At 38.1% G+C, this 24,046-nt stretch overlaps 1 protein-coding gene and 1 pseudogene across 3 annotated transcripts in view; one reads left to right on the forward strand and one right to left on the reverse strand.

The window, feature by feature from the left end:
* Positions 1–24,046, reverse strand: part of FBXO11 (F-box protein 11) — a 100,378-nt gene that overhangs the window by 73,299 nt on the left and 3,033 nt on the right. The window lies entirely within an intron of this gene.
* LOC101007370 lies at positions 4,394–4,947 on the forward strand (annotated as a pseudogene).

The following is a 24,046-nucleotide window of genomic DNA, read 5'->3' on the forward strand; positions in this document are numbered from 1 at the left end:
GACCTTGTGATCCGCCCGTCTCGGCCTCCCAAAGTGCTCGGATTACAGGCTTGAGCCACCGCGCCCGGCCTGCCTTTTTTTTCTTACAGCTGCTTACTTATATGGTTTTTCCATAATTTCTTTGACTAATCCCCTACTGATGGACATCTGGATTTTTTCTCACCTTCTACTATTACAAACCATAATACAAAATAATCTGAGACACATATCATGTGGTAAGTGTGTACGTATAAGATAAATTTCAGAAAATTCAACCTGCTGGGTATTTTTTACTCTGGCAGATAATGACCAATTGCCTCCCACAAGGATTATCTCAATTTGTATTCTCAATAGCAATGTATGAGCAGCTTTTCCTCCAAAGCTCCACAACCATGCCCAACTTTTGTTTTTGCCTAATAGGGTAACTATAATCGTTATAGTTTTAATTTCTCTTACTGTAAATGAGCTACTGGCTTCATTAGCTTAAAACCCACTTATATTTAATTTTCTGTGAATTATCGATTCATATCTTTGCTCACTTTTTATGGGATTGCAAGATCTTTTTCTTATCAAGTTTCCAAGTACTTCTTATATGTATATTAGGAAGGCTACCCTTTGTTTATGATTAAAATTACCAGTAAGTTTTGCTAATTCCTAACTGTAAGTAAGTTTTGGTTGCAAATAAGTTTTACCAGTTTGAACAATTCCCTTTTCCCCCTTCCCCTAGCTACCACCATTCTACTTTGTTTCTAAGAGTTTGATTACTTTAGATATCTCATATAAGTGGGGTCATGCAATTATTTGTCTTTTTGTGACTGGCTTTCACTTAGTATAACATCCTCAAGGTTCATCTATGTTGTATCACACGACAAAATTTCCTTTTTAAAGTTTGAATAATATTTCATTGTATGTATATACATTTTCTTTATCCACTCAGAGAATGCTTTTTTGTGTGTGTGTGTGGAGACGCGGTCTCACTCTGTCACCCAGGTTGGAGTGCAGTGGTGCAACCTCCGTCTTACAGGCTCAAGACATTCTCATACCTCAGCCTCCCCAGTTGCTGAGACCACAGGCACATGCCATCATGTCCAGCTTTTTTTAAAATTTTTGGTAGAGTCGGGGTTGTGCCATGTTGCCAGGCTGATCTCAAACTCCTTGGCTCAGGCAATCCATCCAACTTGGCCTCCCAGAGTGCCCTGAGAGTACTTTTTTTAATGTAATAGAATTTATCAATTATTTCATGACTTCTGGATTGAGTCAGTATAAAAGGTCTTCTCCACACCAAAATTATAAAAAGACTACTATTTTCTTTTAGTATTTTCATGGTTTTATTTTATTAATCGATCCGTTTCGCATTTATATGAAAAACATCCAATTTCATTTTTTCAGTTTTCCTGGCTCTTCTTCCTTCTTTACTTTTCCTTATGAACTTTGGAATCAGAATGTCCAGTGTTTTAATTTATAAAATTAAAAAACATTGTGTTGTTTCATTTGTTGAAGTTTGTTTTGCGTCTTTCACATAAACATTTCCTGCTATGAATGTATTTCCATTTCTCCTCGTATTTCTGGTAATTTCTGCTTCACCAAGGGTGCTGCTATGTTATCTGACATATTGCTATTCACAACTATTAAATTTTCATTGTGTCCTTTAAGAAATAAGTGCCTCTCTTTATTGTTTTTTAGTATGAACTCCACCTGGTATGTTAAAATCATGACACTCCTAAATTCTTTTCATTTGCATTTGTATCTTATACCTTTTCTCTATCTTTTAAAACACCAACTTTTCACAATCACTGCCTTAAGTGTGTACCTTGTATAAACCACAGAGTGGGTTTTGCCTTGAATCTAAACTAAAAAATACTTTTCTTCTAAAAGTGAGTTAAGCATATTAATATCTTTTGTTAAGAAAGGCATGTTTGGGCCGGGTACGGTGGTTCATGCCTGTAATACCAGCACTTTGAGAGGCTGAGGTGGGCAGATCACGAAGTCAGGAGTTCAAGATCAGCCTGGCCAACATGGTGAAACCCCGTCTCTACTAAAAATACAAAAATTAGTCGGGCTTGGTGGTGGGCACCTGCAGTCCCAGCTACCTGGGAGGCTGACGCAATAGAATCACTTGAATCCGGGAGTTGGAGGTTGCAGTGAGCCAAGATTGAGCCACTGCACTCCAGCCTGGGCAACACAACGAGACTCTGTCTCAAAAAATAACAATAAAGAAAGAAAGGCATGTTTGCTCTTAGGGTTGTCGTGTTATGTATGTGGTTATATATGAACATTTTTTTGCTAAATGATGTTTTACTTCTAATGGGTTTGCAGTTCTTTCAATATTTAGGAAGGTTTATAGCTTTGTTCTAATGCTTACCTTCGTAATTTCTACCTCTTCAGACAACACCTATTAGTTCCTCAATATGAGTAATGTTAAATTAACAAGCTTCCTCTCCCACTATCTGATTTAATCAATAGTATTGAATCTAATAGCATTATCTTTAGTGTTTTAGTTTTCTTTGTTATTTTAATGTTTCTTTTAAAGTGCTGAATATGTTTATATTTCTATTACTTGATCTGTGATGTTTAAACATCTTTTTCAATACCAGTTATTACCATAGGGCAATTCCGTCTCTCAAATTTTTTTAGTTTGATCATTTCTATATCATCAAGGTATACAATATTAACATTATATTCTGTCATTACGATCGCCATATTTTAGTCTTTTTTTTTTTTTTTTTTTTTTTTGAGACAGATTCTCACTCTATCACCCAGGCTGGAATGCAGTGGCATGCACGATCTCTCACTGCAACCATCTACCTCCCAGATTCAAGCAATTCTCGTGCCTCAGCCTCCCAAGTAGATGGGACTACAGGTGTGCACCACCATGCCCAGCTAATTTTTGTATTTTTGATAGAGACAGGGTTTCACTATGTTGGCCAGGCTGGTCTTAAACTCCTAGCCTCAAGTGATCTGCCCATCTTGGCCTCCCAAAGTGCTGGGATTACACGTGTGAGCCACCACGCCCAGCCCACATTTTAGTCTTTATGTCCATATATAAATTCACTGCTTATACACCAATCATTTCCCCACGTCTGTCAGCTGAAGTTTATACTCTAGTATTTTCCTCAAGAAGGGCTCACATAAACAATATTCTCTGAGTACTATTTGTTCCTTAAGAATAATGTGACTGGATATAAAATCTTTAGCCAGCACTTTACTTCCTTATCTCATAAATGTTGTTCGACTGGGGTTGAACGTTGTGGAGAATTCTAAGCCCGGCCAGATTTTAATGTCTTACAGAGAACTTGGAGTGGGGTAGTCAGGAAGGTTTGTGGCTGTTGAAAGGAATCTTTACGATCTTTCTGGTCAGCTTTCCCTGCCACAGATGCCCTTTCAATATGTAAATTTCATCTCAGTTAGTTTTTCTTCAATTGTGTTTTTAACCACTTGCTTTGTTGTCATGTTTTGGTTTTCTTCTATAGGGGTTTCAATTCTAAGTTTGTTGGATCTACTGTATTTTCTAAAACTTAAAAAAAAAAAATTATTTCCATTTTTTAAAATCCCTGTGTCTCTTACTATGTTTTCCTTGGGGCTAGTCTGCTTCTTGTGCTCCTTATTTCACCTGCATTTCTGTACTATTTTTTGAGATAGGGTCTCCCCTCTGTTGCCCAGGCTCACGTGCAGTGGTGCAATTTCGGCTTACTGCAACCTCCGCCTCCTGGGCTCAAGCCCTCTTCCCACCTCAGACTCCCAAGTAGCTAGGACTGCAGACGCGAGCCACTATACCTGGCTAATTATGTACTTTTTTTAGAGACAGGGTTTTGCCATGTTGTCTAGGCTGGTCTCAAACTCCTGAGCTCAAGCGATCTCCCTGTCACAGCCTCCCAAAGTGCTGGGATTATAGGTGTGAGCCCCCATGCCCAGTCTTTTGCTTTCTTCTACTTCTTTCCCAAGTTCCCTCAACTCACATTTTATCTCCTCCTGTTGCCCTGCCATCTCTTTTCTGAGTTCTTACCTTTCCTGCTTTGTAATCTTCTTTTGTAGAACTATTTACAAGCTTTACTCAAGTCTAAAAAATAGATGGTGAAATGCTGGGTCACAATTTTCATCTGCTCTGCAGCAACAATTCACTAATGACTGTTTTTTGTGCTTGGGAAGTTCTGCTGCCATATCAGCTTCTTTCATATTTTGCATAACAGAATAAACTGAATTTTCCTGAAGCAGCTATTTACATAGATTCCCAGGAGTGGCAAGGGAAGGAAATACAGGTTTCACAGTCCAAATACTCTCTACTCCTTTGATGCTATAAATAATAGAGGGAGTGTGTGCTCTTCTGCTGCTCTGCGACCAGTGCCCTGCGCATTGCCTTCTCCTGTCTAATCTAACTCATCTCTTTCTTTCACTCTACCTCAGAGCCGCCACCAAAATGCAGATTTTTGTAAAAACCCTATGGGTAAGACCACCACCCTCAAGATTGAACCCTTGGATGCAACAGAAAATGAAAAGGAAGATCCAGGATAAGGAAGAAGTCTGTACGGATCAGCAAAGACTGATGTTTGATGGCAAGCAACTGGAAGATGAAAGTACTTTAACTACAACGTTCAAAAGTAGTCTACTCTTGTGTTGAGACTTTGTGGTGGTATTAAAGAAGAAGTCTTATACGACTCCCAAGAAGAATAAGCACAAGAGAAAGAAGGTTAAGTTGGTTGTCCTTAAACACCGTAAGGTGGATGAGAATGGTAAAATTAGTCGCCTTAGTCGGGAGTGCCCTTCAGATGAATGTGGTGCTGGAATGTTTATAGCAAGCCACTTTGACAGATATTATTGTGGCAAATGTCTGGCTTATTGCTTCAACAAACCAGAAGACAAGTAATTGTGTATGAATTAATAAATTTTTTGGCCAGGCACGGTGGCTCACGCCTGTAATCCCAGCACTTTGGGAGGCTGAGGTGGGTGGATCATGAGGTCAGGAGTTCGAGACCAGCCTGGCCAACATGGTAAAAATCCATCTCTGCTAAAAATAAAAAAGTTAGCCGGGCTTTGTGATGCACACCTATAATCCCAGCTACTTGGCAGGCTGAGATAGGAGAATCACTTGAACCCGGGTGGCAGAAGTTGCAGTGGGCCGAGATTGTGCCATTCATTGCACTCCAGCCTGGGTGACAGAGCAAGACTCCGTCTCAAAAAATAAATAAATAAAAATTTTTTTAAAATACAGAGAAAAGCTGGTTCCTGGACATGTGGCTCTGTGTACACGTGTACAGCTCTACTTTCTCTTTTCTGAATATAATCAGGCACTTCTGCCACCAACCCGTCATTACAAACAAGAGATTTACCTTTTGAACTTCAACATGAACCCCTTACTGTCAATAAGTATATTTAAACTAATAGCTTCTGTCCCTTTTCTGATGTTTTTGATAGTCTTCAAAAAACATAATCTGGAGTTTACATACGTCTTTCAGTTCACTGAAAACAGAGGTTGATAGATTTTTCTTCTTTATGATTTCTAGAGAAGATGCAGATTTATGCATCTACATTCATTCTAAAAGTATGATTATTAATTGTGTGTATGTTTATCATTGCTGTCTTTGAAGAGACAGAGAATCTCAAAGCTAAAACTCACAGCACCATCCTGATGGCTGTTCCTTATAGTGTAACTTCAGATATTTTTGAAGTATTTTTTGAAAGCTTTTACATGGGAGATGATTATTGATGCATTATAGTAATTAAAATTTCATTCTGGCTGTTTAATCAGAAAAACATGGATTCTAATCCTAAGGTTGCCAATTACTAACTCTTGTGAATTAAATTCAGTAAACAGAAGTTTACTGTAAAACAGATTCTTGTTACGCATAATACATGAATTATACATCACTTCTATTGTGCATTATAAGTCCATATACTGATTATCAGACATCTATTAATGAGGAAATACATTCTGGTAAGAATATAAAAACTTCATTACCAAACAGTACTATAAAAAAAGCATTCAGGACAGTGAACAAGATGAGCTTACTATATAAAACATTATCAAATAAATATTAACTGGTAATTCTTCAATAAGCATAAATGGGCCTAACAACAACTATAAATGACAGCAAGCACCTGAGGCTGGGATATGGAAAAGCTATCAAGAAGACAAAAGACACATAAAAGAAGTGATCAGATACTGAAGTCAAGCAACCACTGAGTTCACAGTTTTACTATAGTGTCAAAAAAAAAAACTGCAGTAGTACAGCATATGGCTCACTCAAGAACAATGTGTAGGCCAGGTGCTGTGGCTCATGCCTGTAATCCCAGCACTTTGGGAGGCCGAGGTGGGTAAACCACTGAGGTCAGGAGTTCGAGACCAGTCTGGCCAACATGGCAAACCCTGTCTCTACCAAGGGCGTGGTGGTGCATGCCTGTAATCCCAGCTACTTGGGAAGCTGAGGCACGAGAAACGCTTGAACCCGGGAGGTAGAGGCTGCAGTGAGCCGAGCTCACACCACTGCACTCCAGCCTGGGCAACAGGAGGAGACTCAGTCTCAAAAAAAAAAAAAAACAAAAACAAAAACAAACAAACAATGCATAGGTAAGTTTGTCTAAGGAAGAATCTTGTAAAAGAAAAACAGTCAAAGCATAGAAGACTTGGAATAGATTGTTCCACAGGTGGTAAAGCCTTGAAGACAAGAGAGTGCCTAGTTCCTTTCCCCTCCCCAACCAAAAAAATGCTAACATAAAGTGAACCAAGAGACGAACAGAGTATGACAACAGAGTAAAAATTCTGTCCTGGTAAATCTTCCAAGGCCTTTGGCCCGTTCCCTCTCACTAAGAATGTCCTTTTTCCCCTATGTTCCTCTATCTGTGGCATACTCGTTCCTCAAGATAATAGTTTAAGTACCCCCACTATCTCTGAACAGTCCTTCCAAATCATTTCAGCCCTAAGACTAGTTGCCACGTTACTTTCAGGTATCTCATGTATTCATTCATTCAACAGTTAACCTCATGCACTAATGATGGGATTATAAATTATGCAACCTTTCTTTGAAAACAAATTCAGCAATATTTACCAAACTTTAAACTGCAAATATCCCTCCAAATCATCAAAATGTATACATTAAACGTGCATTTTAAAATGTATCAATTATACTTCAATAAAGCTTAAAAACAGAAAAATCCTTTGACCAAATAACCCACTTTAAAAAAGTGAATCTTTTGCAAAAGTGAATCTCTCACCGGGCATGGTGCCTCACGCCTGTAATCCCAGCACTTTGGGAGGCCAAGGTGGGCAGATCACAAGGTCAGGAGATCAAGACCAGCCTGACCAACATGGTAAAACCCTCGTCTCTACTAAAAATATAAAAATTAGCCGGGCATGGTGGCGTGTGCCTGTAATCCCAGCTACTCAGGATCTGAGGCAGAATCACTTGAACCCGGGAGGCAGAGGTTGCAGTGAGCTGAGCTTGCGCCACTGCACTCCAGCATGGGCGACAGAACGAGACTCTGTCTCAAAAAAAAAAAAAAAAATGAATCTTTCTACTAAAATTGTGACATAAACATGTAAAGATATTTGTATAGGGTTGTTTGCTGCAGTTCTATAACAGCATAAAAGAATTTAAATGTTAATAGATGAATATTTAATACACTGTGGTACATTCATGTAAAAGACTACTCTGCAACTATAAAAAAGAATGAGGTCATCCTCTATTTATACAGATACAGAAAAATGCCCAGGGTATCTCTAAGCAAAAAATGAAACTTAGGTTACAAAACAATACATACAGTGTGGTTCGTTTTTAACGAAAAAAAGTGTGTTTATATTCACATGCATTTAAAAAATTAAAAAGAATAAGCCTGTGCAACACAGTGAGACCCGTCTCTACAAAAAAAAGTAACAATTAACTGAGCATGGTGGCACATGCCGGTGGTCCCAGCTAATCGAGAGGCAGAGGTTGAGGCTACAGTAAGCTGTGATCAAGCCACTACACTCTAGTCTGGGTAAAAGAGCGACAAAGCCAAGCACAGTGGCTCATGCCTGTAATCCCAGCACTTTGGGAGACCGAGGTGAGCAGATCACCTGAGGTTGGGAGTTCAAGACCTGCCTGACCAACATGGAGGACCCCATCTCTACTAAAAATACAAACTTACATGGGCGTGGTGGCGCATACCTGTAATCCCAGCAACTCGGGAGGCTAAGGCAGGAGAATCACTTGAACCCAGGAAGGTGGAGTTTGCGGTGAGCTGAGATTGTGCCATTGCACTCCAGCCTGGGCAACAAGAGCGGAACTCTGTCTCCAAAAAAAAAAAGGGGGGGGGGGGGGGGGGGCGATGAGGACCCATCTTAAAAAAAAAAAAAATTATTATTTTTTTCCCCCCAAAAGAACCAACACAAAAGAACAGTTAAGAGTTACTTCGGGGGAATGAAAGAACAGGGAAAACAAAATAACTGGCTTTCCCCCTTAAATTCTATGTCCTGTGCCGGTGGCTCACACCTGTAATCCCAGCACTTCGTGAGGCTGAGGTGGAAGGATCGCTTAAGGTCAAGAGTTCAAGACCAACCTAGGAGACAAAGCAAGACCCTGGCTCTATAAAAGGATTTGTGGGGCCAGGCATGGTGGCTCATGCTTCTAATCCCAGCACTTTGGGAGGCTGAGGTGGGTGAATTGCTGGAGCCCAGGAGTTCAAGGCCAGTCTGGGCAACATGGTGAAATCTTGTCTTTACAAAAAACACAAAAATTAGCCGAGTGTGGTGGCACATGCCTGTAGTCCCAGCTACCTGGGGGACTGAGGCAGGAGGATCACTTGAGCCTGGGAAGCAGAGGTTGCAACGAACCGAGATTGTGCTACTGCATTCCAGCCTGAATAACAGACTTTGTCTCAAAAAAGCCAATTAGCGGGCTTGGTGGAACACACCTGTAGTCCTAGCTACTGGGGCAGATGAGGCAGAATGATCTCTTGAGCCTGGCGGTTCGAGGCTGCAGAGAGCAGTGACTGTGCCACTGTGTTCCTGCTGGGCGACAGAGTAAGATCTTATCTGAGGGGGGATCCCTAAAAAATAAAAGATACATATATCTGTATTCTTTAATTCACTTAATTAAAATTTTCTAGGGTGCCAGGCACTCATGATCTATACCGCTCACTTGGCACTTACACATTTATTTTGAGAGAGTATTCCATGCTCCCATCTATCCCTTGGAACCATAAACAGATCAACAGGTCCAACAATTCACTAAAATGAAAAATGACTAGGATGATGATACAATTTTGGAACAAGAACAGGTAACATTATCATTACTGACTGGGAATCTGGAGACTTGGGCTCTAAATCCAAACATCACTTTGAACAAACCTCAAGAATTGGGACAATGGTTCCTTCTATTTCAAAATTCTATAATACCATTCCTGACTAGTTTACTTAACATCTCCAAGATAATTTTAAAGTATCTAAACTAAGCTGACACCAAAAAAGAAAGGATATAATCTTCTTTAGTGCCCCATTTTAGAATTTACCAGAAGTTCTTTATCAGTCTAATAATTTAAATTCATTTTCTTTAGCTATCTTTTGAGTATATAATACGAAAAAAATAGCTGAGCAACCTTTTTCTTTTAAAAATTACTTTCAACCACTCTGAAAGGTTAACTTACTTTTAGGCTTGTTCCTCTTTGGAATAACATTTTAAATTTCCTATTAGACAGTTTTTCAGCCATTGCAATGTTTTACAAATCTTATTGCTATGATACAGTATCATGTGTTCACACACACCCATGCACCCCCACCACACACACTTCAGAACCTCAACTGTAGCCCCTATCTGCTATATTTGGTCTTAGCTAGCTAGTTTGAAGAGTCTGCTCATTTTTTTTGTTTCCACACAGATTAAAACACATCGGCTTTTTTTTTCTAACAGGTTATTCAAAGTAATTTGATTTGTTCTTGGTTGAGTACTTAACCTCACCCAGTTTTAAAGCATCTATGAACATATTTAATATGCTCAATAATGTAAATAAGTAATTATATGAATACACCTTGGACTAGAGAAGAAAGATGAAGGAAAACAATTATTCACTAAGTGTCTATGTGCAAATGGCTAGCGCTATTTTTTAGTAGTTATAGTTTCCATATAACATAACTTTTAAAAATTTCCCCCAACTGACACAACACCAATATGACTGCTTCATGAAAAAACAAAAGCTTTGTTTAAATCCAGTTATGTTGTTCTTGTTCCTTCTTTAACTACTAAAAGTCACTGTTTCAGACAAATACATTAAACACATCTGTGATCGGCTCTTCATAAAACCATGTAGACTGCTCCCTAGAATCTATACTTACTGATTTTTCCTTAACCACATCAGTAGCTTCTACTAAAAAAAAAAAAAAAAAAAAAGGCAACAAAATTTAGTTGATCTCATTTAATGAAGGTTTTTTAGTATGTTTTCTCTTGGTTTAGGTTTATAAGAAGCCTGTAAGATGGTCAGACAACTAATCAAGTGAATGTGAGCTGAGTCAATTAAAAATCTAAGAACTAAATTTACGTTTCAAAGTCCTACTTTTTTTTTTTTTTTTTTTGAGACGGAGTCTCGCACTGTGTCACCCAGGCTGGAGTACAGTGGCGCGATCTCGGCTCATTGCAAGCTCCGCCTCCCAGGTTCACGCCATTCTCCTGCCTCAGCCTCCGAGTAGCTGGGACTACAGGCGCCCGCCACCACGCCCGGCTAGTTTTTTGTATTTTTAGTAGAGACGGGGTTTCACCATGTTAGCCAGGATGGTCTCGATCTCCTGACCTCGTGATCCACCCGCCTCGGCCTCCCAAAGTGCTGGGATTACAGGCTTGAGCCACCGCGCCCGGCCCAAAGTCCTACATTTTTTAAAAAATGGTTCCTATTTATTCCCAAACACGTTCTTCTTAGAAATCCTCTTAGAAAGTAAGAGGTGTTTTTTTCTTTTTTAGCCAATAATGATGAAATTATTTCCCTTAGCAATCTGTTCCAACACTTAATAAACTGACAGTCACTAATTCCTTCACAGGTAATCTCAAGTTTTATGAACAGAAAATATTCCCCACATAAAATTATTAAACAGATGTGAGTCCACACCACTAGGGTACCTTCAGAAAAAATAGCCACCTGTTGCAATCAACAATAAATTCCTCTTTTCTAATTATCCAGTTCATTTGCACACTAAATTTTCCATCTTCCATCATTCAGCAGGCATGTGAGCAAAATATTTGTACGTATTTACTACCATAATCAAATTATCTGATGCAAAAGGAATTTTATGCTATAGTCACAAACTTATCCTGGAAAGACAGAATCACTGGTTCAGAGTCCCAAATATCAACTTCCTGGGCTCAAATAATCCTCCTGCCTCAATCTCCTGAGTAGCTAGGACTACAGGTACATGCCACCCCAGGCCAGGTGAATTTTATTTATTTATTTAATTACTTTATTTATTTCAGAGACAGGATCTCAGTATGTTGGTAGGCTGGTCTTGAACTCTCGGTCTTAAGGGACCCTCACCTCATCCTCCCAAAATGCTAGGACTGCACGCACGAGCCACAGCGCATGGCCTAATTTTAATTCTGAACTGACTTTCTGATTATCAGTTATCCTCATTTACTAGAAATAACAGTCAATTATCATCCTAAAGTTGCTGTGAATAAAAATACAAATGTCTATAAATTAATAAGCACTTAAAGCACACTTCCAGCATTAAAAATATGTAACATTTTAGCTTTTATTCAAATTTTAAGTGCCCTACATATGGACTGTGTCATCAATCAAATAGTATGAGTTCACATCACAATCAGAATTATAAAATTATTGGCAGGGCATAGTGACTCATGCCTGCAATCCCAGTACTTGGGAGACTGAGGTGGGTGGATCACCTGAGGTCAGGAGTTTGAGACCAGACTGGCCAACATGACGAAACCCCATCTCTACTAAGAATACAAAAAATTAACTGGACACGGTGGCAGGCGTCTATAATCCCAACTACTTGGGAGGCTGAGGCAGGAGACTGCTTGAACTCAGGAGGCAGAGGTTGCAGTGAGCCAAGACTGTGCCACTGAGCTCCAGTCTGGGCGACAAAGCGAGACCTCGTCTAAAAAAAAAAAGAAAATTATTATTATTATTATTGAGACAGGGTCTTGCTCTACTGCTCAGGCTGGAATGCGGTGGTACTATCATAACTAACTGAAGCCTTGACCTCTAGAGCTTAAGTGATCCTCCTATCTCAGCCTCCTCAGCAGCTGGGACCACAGGCATGTGCCACCACACTGGGATTTTTGTTTTTTAATTTTTTTTGTAGAGACAGTCTCCCTATGTTGCTCAGACTAGTATCAAACTCCTGGGCTCAAGCGATCCTCCTGCCTCTGCTTCTCAACATGCTGGGATTACAGGCATGAGCCACTGCCAAATTATTACTTTTTAGTTTTACTTTATTCTCATACATGAATACTACCTTCTTAACAAATATTTAAGTGTACGATACAGTACTGTTGACCATAGGTACAATATTGTACAGCGGAACTTATTCATCCTGCTTAACTGAAATTTCATGCCTGCTGACTAGTAACTCCCCATTTCCCCCTCCCCTCCCTTTGGCCCCGGCAACCACGATTCGACTCTTTGATTCTATAAATTTGACTATTTTTGATAACTTCATTTAAGTGAAATCATGCAATATTTGTCTGTGATTGGCTTATTTCATTGCAGAATTCCTTAAGAACGAATAATATTCCATTGTATTTATATGCCACGTTTTATTTCTTCAACTGTCAATGGACATGTTGTCGGCTGTTTCCACATCTTGGCTATTGTGAATAGTGCTATTATAAACATGGGAGTGCTAATATTTCTTCAAGTTCCTGATTTCATTTCTTTTGAATAAATACTTGGAAGTGGAATTGCTGGATCATACGGTAGTTCTACTTTTAATTTTTTGAGGACCTCCACGCTGTTTTCCATAATAGTTACACCTTTTTGCATTTCTACCAACAGTGTGTAAGGTGTTCAGATTCTCCCTATCTTCACCAACACTTGTCTTTTGTGTTTTTTTTTAACAGTCATCCTAATAGGGGTGAGAAGATACCTCATTGTGGTTTTTATTTGCATTTCCCTGATGATTAATGATGTTGAGGCTTTTTCCATATACCGGCTTACCATCTGTATGTCTTCTCTGGAGAATGTCTATTGAAGTTTTTAGTTCATTTTCAAATAGGTTATTAGTTTTTCTGCCACTAAGTTGCCAAAGTTCCTAAAATATTTTGGAGATTAACTCCTTATCAGATATATGGTTTGCAAATATTTTCTCCCATTTCATAGGATGTCCTTTCACTTTGTTGACTGTTTCCTTTGCTGTGTAGAAGAGTTTTGTAGTTTGATGTCTCACTTGTCTATTTTTACTTTTGTTGCCTATCCTTTAGGTGTTACATCCATGAAATCACTGCCAAAGACAATGTCACGAAGACTCCCTCCCTGTAGATTCCATAAGCAGTATTTGAAAAGCAAAGAAATGTAAAACAATAACAAAAATCAACTCACCACCACCATCCCAAGACACTAGTTAACATTTCACCAAAAATTTTTAGACATTTCACCCAAAAGGGTATATATTACCAGTTTCATTGTATCTGTTATTAACGCATGTCTTTGATTGGTACATAACACTTTCCTAGCCCCCTAAAACCAGGGACTTAACTTTACAGACTCTGGTCGAGCTCCCTATATCCAGATCTTCCAGCCCAGTTTTTCAACTCTAGATATTTCAGCTACAAGGTTCTCACATGATGCAGAAATAGAGTACAGGTTTCCTGTGACATGCTGCAATGCAGAATCAGAAAGATTCATAAAGGCATCCTGGGAGTTACAACTACTACTTGCTATGTGGGATTAAACATGCTTATGAGGAAACAAAGTGTTATTTTATCTTTGCAACTGAGGTGCTTAGATTCTAGCAAGGTATAATTTAAACCTGTCCTCCTACCTTCAATTTCTAGATACACGGCTAAAACAATGAATATAACAGCCAAAACAATGAATATAATGAAAAAAGCTAATACCACAAAAACAAGATTAATTACCGCAACTCTGCAGTTAACTTTCTTATCTAGACTTTTTTTTTTAAGTCACTTACATTAAAATGCTATAACATAATCGCTAGGCTGTAACAACTTTTGAAGTGTGGTCCAAAGGTAATTCACTAAATAACTGCCAGCCTGGCCCACATGGTGAAACCCTATCTCTACTAAAAATACAAAAAAGTGAACCAGCCTTGGTGACATGTGCCTGTAATCCCAGCTACTCGAGAGGCTGAGGCACGAGAACTGCTTGAACCCAGGAGGTGGAGGTTGCAGTGAGTCAACGTTGCACCACTGCACTTGAGCCTGGATGACAGAGTGAGACTCTTTCTCAAAAAAATAAAAATAAAATAAATAAACAAATGACAGAACATATACCAGACTTTGGGGGTCATAACAAGCCTTCATCTTATTAACATTTCACAGAAAATTCTTTTAACATACTCTGCTGGTCTTGCAAACAGTCTAAGGCTAAGGTTACAAATGAAACTTCAGTGTTTATAAAACATGGTGTATGTGCATATATACACACATACTGGAGATATGAGGATAGACAGATCTATGTATCTCTATCCTTAGAAATATGTATGTATCTTAATCAGGCAGAAAAACATGGGCTGGCTCAGGAGATAAATTATGAATCTATTCAATATAAAAGTTGATTTCTACTTCTTAGAAGAAAAATAAACCAGAAGACAATGAAAATAAAACCAACAAGCTCACCTGCACTTCATACTAATTTCAAATTTTATTTAAACTCAGTTTCTTAATTTTAAGTTCCACAAGGGCAAGAACTACGTTTGTGTGGTAACAAGCTAACAAATTCAAACCTTGCTGATTTACGCTGGCAACCCAAATGATAAAGAATTTTAGAGCATCTCAGAAGTCATCTTACTAAAAAATCCTCTCATTTAGAAATAAGATTAAGAAACCACTCTGGAAAAACGGAAGACATAAAAGTCACCCTGAAGCTCAGCCTCCTTATCCCCAAACTTAGGGATAATGTTCAGTAAATGGCAACATTTACCAAATGTGGCTATGTGTTGAAAAAAGAAAATGGAAAACAAGGGCAGTCTCCTCCACACTGCTTTTTGTGGAAGAAAGATCAACTGTTAGCATTAACACTGGACTGGTTAAGTGCTGAATGAGCAAATGTGAAATAATGAAATGTTCCTCCTTTGCTATCTAAGGCTACTATATCATCAATTTCAAGTAAGTAGTTCCTGATGAACAGAGCCCCATCTGTCATTCTCAGGGGATATTTGTATCACGAGGAATACAAGTTTATATACCACTAGCACTTTAGTACAAGCTTTCACTTGAAGAACTTATCAAGGATGCTGGGCAAAGGCACTTTTTCACCTTCCTCCTATACACCAGGAATGGAAAGGTGCAGTCAAGGACCAGAAAAACATCTCTAAAAGCAAAATGTGCCCCACTTTTCTGTGAAAGTTTCACAATTTTAAAATAAGCTTACTGTAAAACAATAAAGGGTAGTCAAGAATACGAGGAAACTAAAAATGAAAGAACTGTCCAAATAACGGCAAAATATTTTCATAAGAGTTAAAGAGATAAGCTTTAAAGGAGTAAGAAACAGGTTCCAAACTTAAGTGGAGAAACAAAATTACTTATCACCACTTCAGCAGCAAAAGGAAGCAAGTTTTCGGAATGAAGGCCCAGAATCACATATTAAAGTCCACAGTATTGTTTTAAATTCTTAAATACAAAAAAGATGTCTTCCCCTCCTCAAAGCAACCCAACCTACAATCTTTGGTGGGAAATCAAAGTGATATCAAGTTAGTGAACAAACTTTCTGACTAGTGGGAAAAAAGTTCCTTAGATTTTGACTGTCTATTTGCAAACACTTAAAATTAAAAGAACTATTAAATGTTTATTTGTCCAAAGTTTAAATGAATCAAATCTGTGGATAAAAAATTTTAGCACAAAAACAGTGTTTACAATAACCCGGCATGTTTTAATAACAAATATGGCCATCTGCAAAAAATGAAAATGGAAAAGAACATGACAGTCTCCTCCTCTGTATTTTGTGGAAAAGGTTAACACTGTAAGCCTCAAGACTGAACTGTTAAAGGATACCAAGAGACTCAAGAAAAACACCAATATTTAAAATAAAATAATTACCAGTTGATTATTTTAGTAACATAACTATGATATGCCATAGTCATATGCCTTAAAGTTGTTTTAGTTTCCATTTCTTGTAAAGTAAATAGAAATTCTGTCTTTGAGAAAATATCAGCAATGGTATATGCTGAGGTATAAAACTCATACAGAATGTGGCAAGTGTGTAAGAATGCTCACATATGCAAAGAAAAAAATGCAGAAAAATTAAATTTAAAAAAAAAGGAATGCTCACAGTAGCACTACTCCTGACAGCCAAACACAAAAACAATCCTATGTCCATCAGTTGTAGTATACTCATACAATATAATATTAAACAGCAACAAGAATGAACAATGAAAAAACTAATGATACAAGCAACAATATGGATGAAGCTCACAACAAATATTAAGGGAGAATTCTGTCAGACACACAGGAGTACATACTGGGGGGTTACATTTACATAAAGTTCAGAAACAGGTACAGGTAATCCAAGCAATCAGAAAGATGGGGTTGGGAGTAGTGTCTAGGAAGGCCCTTCAAGGGGGACACTTCTGGGTTACTGGTAGTGTTTTCTTCCTTGCTCTAGGTGTTTTTGGTTACACAGATGTGTTTACTTCATGAAAAGTAAGCTGTACACTGATGATTTGTGAACTTATATATTTCAATTAAAAGCTTAAAGAAGATTAATAGAAATTATTCCCACAATTTAAATAACTATATAGATCTGTTGTTGCTTTTGAGACAGAGTTTTGCTCTTTTACCCAGGCTGGAGTGCAGTGGCACTATCTGGGCTCACTGCAACCCCTGCCTTCCGTTTTCAGCCGATTCTCCTGCCTCAACCTCCCGAGTAGCTGGGATTACAGGTGCCTGCCACCACACCCGGATAATTTTTGTATTTTTAGTAGAGACGGGGTTTTACCATGTTGGCCAGGCTGGTCTCAAACTCCTCACCTCGTGATCCACCCACCTTGGCCTCCCAAAGTGCTGGGATTGCAGGCGTGAGCCACCATGCCCGGCCGTAACTGTATAGTTTTAAATGTATATAGCCATTTATTTTCTAAAAACTACAGACTGTTTCTAATTCAAACAACTGTTGCTAAAGCAAGCGATCCATACATACTCTACTTCTCTCCCTCACAATCCTCAACCCAAAATTAGTCTTTTCAGTACTTTTTAAAAAGTAAAACTTCAAGAGAAAAATTTAAAAGTCAGAAAAAGATCAGGAAAAGAAATAAACATGTAACATTAAGTGATTCTTGCAGGAATCCTCTACTCTCCCCCTGCTCTACCTTCCCCCTCCCCAATACCTTATTTGCCTCTGAAGCATCACTCCTACCGGGAAAGTCTTTCTCCAAATTGTTTCTTTCTTTCTTTTTTTTGAGTCTGGGTCTTAAAACTGTCACCCAGGATGGAGTGTAATGGCTTGATCACAGTTCACTCCAGCCTTGACCTCCCTGGACTCAGGTGATCCTCTCACCTCAACCTCCTGAGTAGCTGGGACTACAGGCATGGGTCACCACCCCCCAGCTAATTTTGTATTTTTTGTAGAGACAGGGTTTCGCCATGTTGCCCAGGCTGGTCTCAAACTCCTGGGCTCAAGCAATCCACCCCACCCAGCCTCCCAAAAAGTGCTAGGATTACAGGTGTGAGCCACCATGCCCAGCCCAATTGTTTGACTTCGCTTGCCCCTTTTACTTGGCCTAAAATACCAAAATTTGACAAATTATCATAATCAGTCGCTTAAAAATGCAAATATCTTTCAGAGAATTATGAAAGTATCAGTCATTCATACACAACTGTGAAGTACTTTAGTGGCTTCTTTTATGTATTGTTGACCTTATATGAAAAAAAGTGAGCGAGTCCGTAATTTCCTTTACCATAAGAACACTTTGCTAAAAACACTAGCTTTCAAAATACAATGCCTTACTCCAACTTGTATTTCTTTCAAAAAATCTTTGATCTTTCTTCTTTACTATGACAGAAGTCTGGAAAAACTACTTTTCATTGGTTAAATTTTATTCACTTCTAATTCTCTTTAAAACTTGTTTTTTTCTTTTTTCAAAAAGTTATGATCAATTATGTGGGAAGAAACAATAACTAGTGACATACATACCAATGTTGTCCATCTCAAAATATAACAAGGGAATAAAAAATAGTTATATGCTCTTCCTCTTCCCCATCCCCTTTCCTCCTAAGTGTTAGAATCTCATAAAGCCACATGTTCTTATATCCAGTATGTTATATACTATGGATGCAAGATAGAAAAATCAATGCTTGGCTATAAAAAAGAATTACTGTATCTAAACCCAAGTAGAGTTGGCAAATCAGCAAAGGCTAAACTGATTCAAGTCAGTTGGTTATACTACGGTACCAAAGACACCAATATCAAAAGTCAAACCCACATAGTGGCCAGTTAATTTCACACCAAAGAAAAACTTCTGGTCAGGTAAGGTGGCTCATGCTTGTAATCCCAACATTTCAGGAGGCTGAGGCGGGCAAATCACTTCACGTCAGGAGTTTGAAACCAGCTTGCCAACATGGTGAAACTCCGTCTCTACTAAAAATGCAAAAATTAGCCAGGCGTGGTGGTGTGCACCTGTAATCCCAGCTACTCAGGAGGCTGAGGCAGGAGAATCACTTGAACCCAGGAGGCAGAGGCTGCAGTGAGCCAAGATTATACCATTGCACTCCAGTCTGGGTGACAGGGTGAGATTGTGTCTCAAACCAAAAAAAAAAAAAGGAAAAGAAAAGAAAAAGAAAAACTTCCAACAAAGACTTTGCCCCAGTTCAACTCAACCATCTGGAAAAGGAGTGTCGTTCACTAGGGAAAAACAGCAAAAATGAGATTATTACTATTATCAGAAAAATAACAAAGTACATATTCTTACTCCATTTCTAGCCTTCAAATAATTTCTAAGCATGAGAAAATAGAAAAGCTCTCTTCACACACAAAAAAGGATGAATGACACCTCTTCTCTCATGAGATGTGAAAGTATTCCTTAATGTTTTTTAAGGTTTAGTCACCATATGGAAGAAAACAATTTTCTCCCCTTTTTGAACATAGCCCCATGATCTTCCATTTGTTAAAAAGAACAAAACATTTAACAACTGGGTTTTTAGAAACTGCGAGAACAAGCAATTAACATATTGAACTCACACTTGCTTTAACATGCTATCTTAATTGGGGTGTTTAAAAATGTTTTAAATGCAATTAATGCACTCATTTTCAAAGTAAAATAAATATTTTTGCTATCTGCCTTCAACTGAAATAAATCATGTAAAGGAAGTTAGTTGGTTTCATTTCTCTATTTTCTAAGGATTAAGTTTAAGCACGTTTCTTGTGTTCAACAAACATATATAAAAACTCCAAGCTACACATATAAACAAACACACCAAACTACGGTGAGAAAAGAATATTTAGTCCACAAACCAGTCAAAATTGCCACTGAAGTCTAAAACTAATTTAACTCACATTTTTCCCCTCCTGAAATAGTCCAGCCTATAACCATGAGCTAAAACCAGTTAATACCCTTTATTCATAACTTATGAGTAATTCAGGGGAAATCTACCCTTTTTTGTATAATGAGTGATTAATGATCTCATCAACACACTGGAAAAACACGCTGGTCAATCAATACAGTCTCATCTTGAGACAAATCTACATGAGGGGTAAAATTATAATCAGAAGATTACTTGAAAAATGTGAAACCAGGTAAGTGAACAATCTATAGCATCAGACTAGTGTAGCCATCTCCAATAGGACAGATGGAATAGGGTAGGGGACAGATCTGCTTCAAAGGCCAGGTTATTGCATCCCCTGAAAGTTATACAGGCATTCTGCCAAATGTATTTTGGTATTTTCCCTTGTTTACAGAAAGATTAGGTGATACAAATCAATTCTGAAATTCTTTTTTGCTACTTACTATGCATCTTCATTGTTGTATAGCTGAGCCTCTACTTCTTCATTTATTAAAAAATAAAGTAATAAAATCTACCTTATAGAATTAGTATAAGGGTTAAACAAATCAATTTCTCTGAGGTTATAACAAGTCATACAGATTGAATTTTATCTATTGGGTTTAATTTTATATACAGCTGATACAATCCTTTTTTTTTTATAAGACCTATCATTTATTAAATATCAATCATGTGCTAGGTACTTCACTAGCTCTCATCCTTACAAATGTTCTATAAGGCAGGTGTTATCCCCACTTGAAAGATTACAAAGTAAGGCTCAGAGAGGTTAACACTACTCACCGAATGTTAAATAGCTAATCAGATGTGTAGTCAGGATTAGAACCCAGATCTAGCTAGCTTTAACTCTGAGCTCTTTACATTAAACTATCTCATTCTTTATAGTGTATCTTCATAATTTTATTTTCAGAAGGTAGCAACTGCAATTTGGGGAATACCTCACCAACAAAGTCACATACTAGAATTCTGTGGAAGATAAGAATGTATTTCAAAGGTCTGATAAATTAGTGAACTGGAAGGTCTACAACAGAATAATATTTCAAAGATAAGTGGGACAAGATAGACACAAAATAAGAGTAACTTTAATATCAGGGATAAATAGGGGGACAGTAAGAGACCACATGTTGAAACAGCTCATTACTGTAGACTGGTTATTTTCAAAGTTAAAACAAATGGCGGTGGAGGAACTTGAGAAAATACTCAAACCAGGGGTTCTCACTTACAGATCAGGAACTACTTGTGGTTCCTTGCCTTACTAGTAGGTCTCCAAGTTGGTTGGTCTTTCCTTGGGTTTCTCAGAATTTCCAGTAAAGGGAGAAAAGCAGGATAAGGAGAGCTCTTAGGCCTGATCAGCATAACTTTAACACTAACAGCAACACTACTCTATTTCTATCCCTCAAGTAAGTTCCAAACTTTGAAAAAATAGGTTGTTTTTACAGCTCCCATACTTCCTGCCCCCAAAAGGTTGAGTGGCACTGTCTCCTCTCATGGGATACATTTGGAAGGGTTAGCCACCAGATGAGAGAGTAGTACCCCACAGTACTTACTTCCTAAAACAGGAAAAATCATGTTCCTTGTCCAGAACTCCTCTGTTAAGACTGCAGAGGATCCATGAAGGTAAAACATCACGAGCTAGAACAATGCCACAGAAAGTATAACTAGCATTCCTGACTACAACAGCAAGGAGCGTCCTGGCTGCTCCGCATATTATAAATACATAGCTCATTCCTCATTAGTACAGTACCAAGAAAAAAGTATATATATATCTCCCCACTAGGAATATTTTATGTAATAGTATATGTACTGAATGATTTCAGTTTTTAAAAAACCCTGTAATTCCATTATCATAGGTAAGAAATATGGGATTAGACAGACTAGGTTTTTATTCTACAAGATTAGTTCAGAGTAGAAATGAATAGCAGAATCTATTAATGCATTCATCAAATTTCTTGAACTATAAATATCACAATTAAATTTTCAGCACTTCAAAACAGTCCTGTGACTTTTCCAATAACTAGAAAAAAAATTACATCTATTTTCAAAAACTCCCATGTCAAGATTATTTCTAGAACCCAAATTCATCTTTCATTAAAAGGTAATAAATGAGAAACCAGTAACAGTTATTAGATTCCAGGTAGGAGAATTTAGTAGCTGGAGACAGGTGTACAAAAGGGCCTTTTGAATTTTAAACTATGTGGAAATATTACCTATTCAAAGTAATCAATTGCATTTTATTTACTATTTATTTTTTGAGATGGAGTCTCATTCTATCACCCAGGTTGGAGTGCAGTGGTGCAATCTCAGTTCGAAGTAATTATTATTTTTTTTATTTTATTTTTTCTGAGATGGAGTCTGGCTCAGTCGCCCAGCTCTGTCGCCCAGCTCTGTCGCCCAGGCTGGAGTGCAGTGGCACGATCTCGGCTGTCTGCAAGCTCCGCCTCCCGGGTTCATGCCATTCTCCTGCCTCAGACTCCTGAGTAGCTGGGACTACAGGCGGCCGCCACCACACCTGGCCAATTTTTTGTATTTTTAATAGAGATGGAGTTTCACCGTGTTAGCCAGGATGGTCTCAATCTCCTGACCTTGTGATCTGCCTGCCTCAGCCTCCCAAAGTGCTGGGATTACAGGCGTGAGCCACCGCGCCTGGCCCAAAGTAATTAATTTTAACAACTAAAAATTACTGATGAGAACACATAGCACTTCTGTAGACTTGCAAGCTTTCCCCATACGTCTAAAAATATTACAAAATATTTTTACAAAATTCCTACAATAAAGACAATAAAATTAATCCGAACAGGTTGCAAAAGCCAACTCCTTTTAGAATTTTAAAACAAAACAAATATCAAAAATCCAATCCCACACTACTGTTTCATTTAATCATGGACCATATTACCAAAATGTCACTGGGTGAAATACAATAATTCTTCCTTTTGTGTGTGTGTGTGTGTGTGTGTGTGTGTGTGAGAGAGAGAGAATCTCGCACTGTCACCTGGGCTGGAGTGCAATGGTGTGATAGCTCACTGCAACCTCAGCCTCCCAGGTTCAAGCGATTCTCCTGCCTCAGCCTCCTGAGTAGCTGGGATTACAGGCGTGTGCCACCATGCCCGGCTCATTTTTGTATTTTTAGTAAAGACGAGGTTTCACTATGTTGGCCAGCCTGGTCTTGAATTTCTAATCTCGTGATTCGCCTGCCTCAACCTCCCGAAGTGCTGGGATTACAGGCGTGAGCCACTGCTCCGGGCCTGTAAAACACAATTCTACTAGCTTAATGTGGTACATGAAATCCCAATCTCAGGAATTTAAGAAATTAAAAGAGCTAATGATGAGGCTAGCATTTAGTCTTAGGATAGCTGATCATTTCAGATAATCAGTGAAAACAACATTCCATGAAATATCCAGGCCAATATTTCCTTACATGGGGTGTAAGAAATGCTCCCCCATGGAAAGCTTTGAAAAATCCTAAGATTTTCATCTATAGGGTCTAGTTTTTTTCTTCTTCAAACACTGGCCATTATAGATAAGACAAAGCGTATAGACACACACATACATAATGTATGCACAAACACATATATACACAAATATACACACACACACACACATATACACACGTGTGTTATGTAAATATATTTAAAAGCAGTGTCAAGGAAGTTTTTATACCAATTAACCTGTGGGCAAAGCAGCAGCTAAAGACCACTCTGACAGACTTTTTGCCTGAAAACATATTATACTGTAACTATTTTATAACCACTAAAGAACCTAAGATGCATCTTTATATAAAACAAAATGATTTTATATACAGTCTGAACTAGTTTGTCTTAAAACAGTGAGTCTCACTTTGATGCCCTATCTGGAAAGTTGTCTGATCCACTATTAAGTAACTCTATCCAAGATCCTAAAGCAAACGTTACATATCCATTAAGAGTCAGTAAAAGGTAAAAAAATAATAATAACAAAAATACCACACATACACTCTTAGCTTTAGTTCTTTAATTATCTTGTAATAATTAAACCCGCATATTCTTAAACTACCAACAACAAAATTCCTCCTTTCTTTCCAAACTACAAAGTGACACTTTGCCTACTCCATAAAACTTTCGAAATAGAGTATTCTTAGCTAACTTCTCTTCATTATATGAATCGGACATTTAAAAAAATGTAATTAAAATGTCAGTTTTTCAAAGAATAACATATTTTTACATGTGGCTGGCAACATCTTTATTATTTTAGTTTACGAATGCAACTTAATGTATTCATTTTAAGGCTATTTATGTGCCCTCTTTAAGACTCATACTATTTTCCCTAAAGTTCTTTTCCCCTCTGTGCCAACACAGAATCTCCAGAACGGTTTCTACTAGCTGCAGAGAAGCAACAATTCTACAGTGAATTTCATTTACCATTTGGTTGGGTACATACTGAAATTTGGA

This window comes from Papio anubis, chromosome 14, assembly GCF_008728515.1.
Source record: "Papio anubis isolate 15944 chromosome 14, Panubis1.0, whole genome shotgun sequence".
NCBI lineage: Eukaryota > Metazoa > Chordata > Mammalia > Primates > Cercopithecidae > Papio > Papio anubis.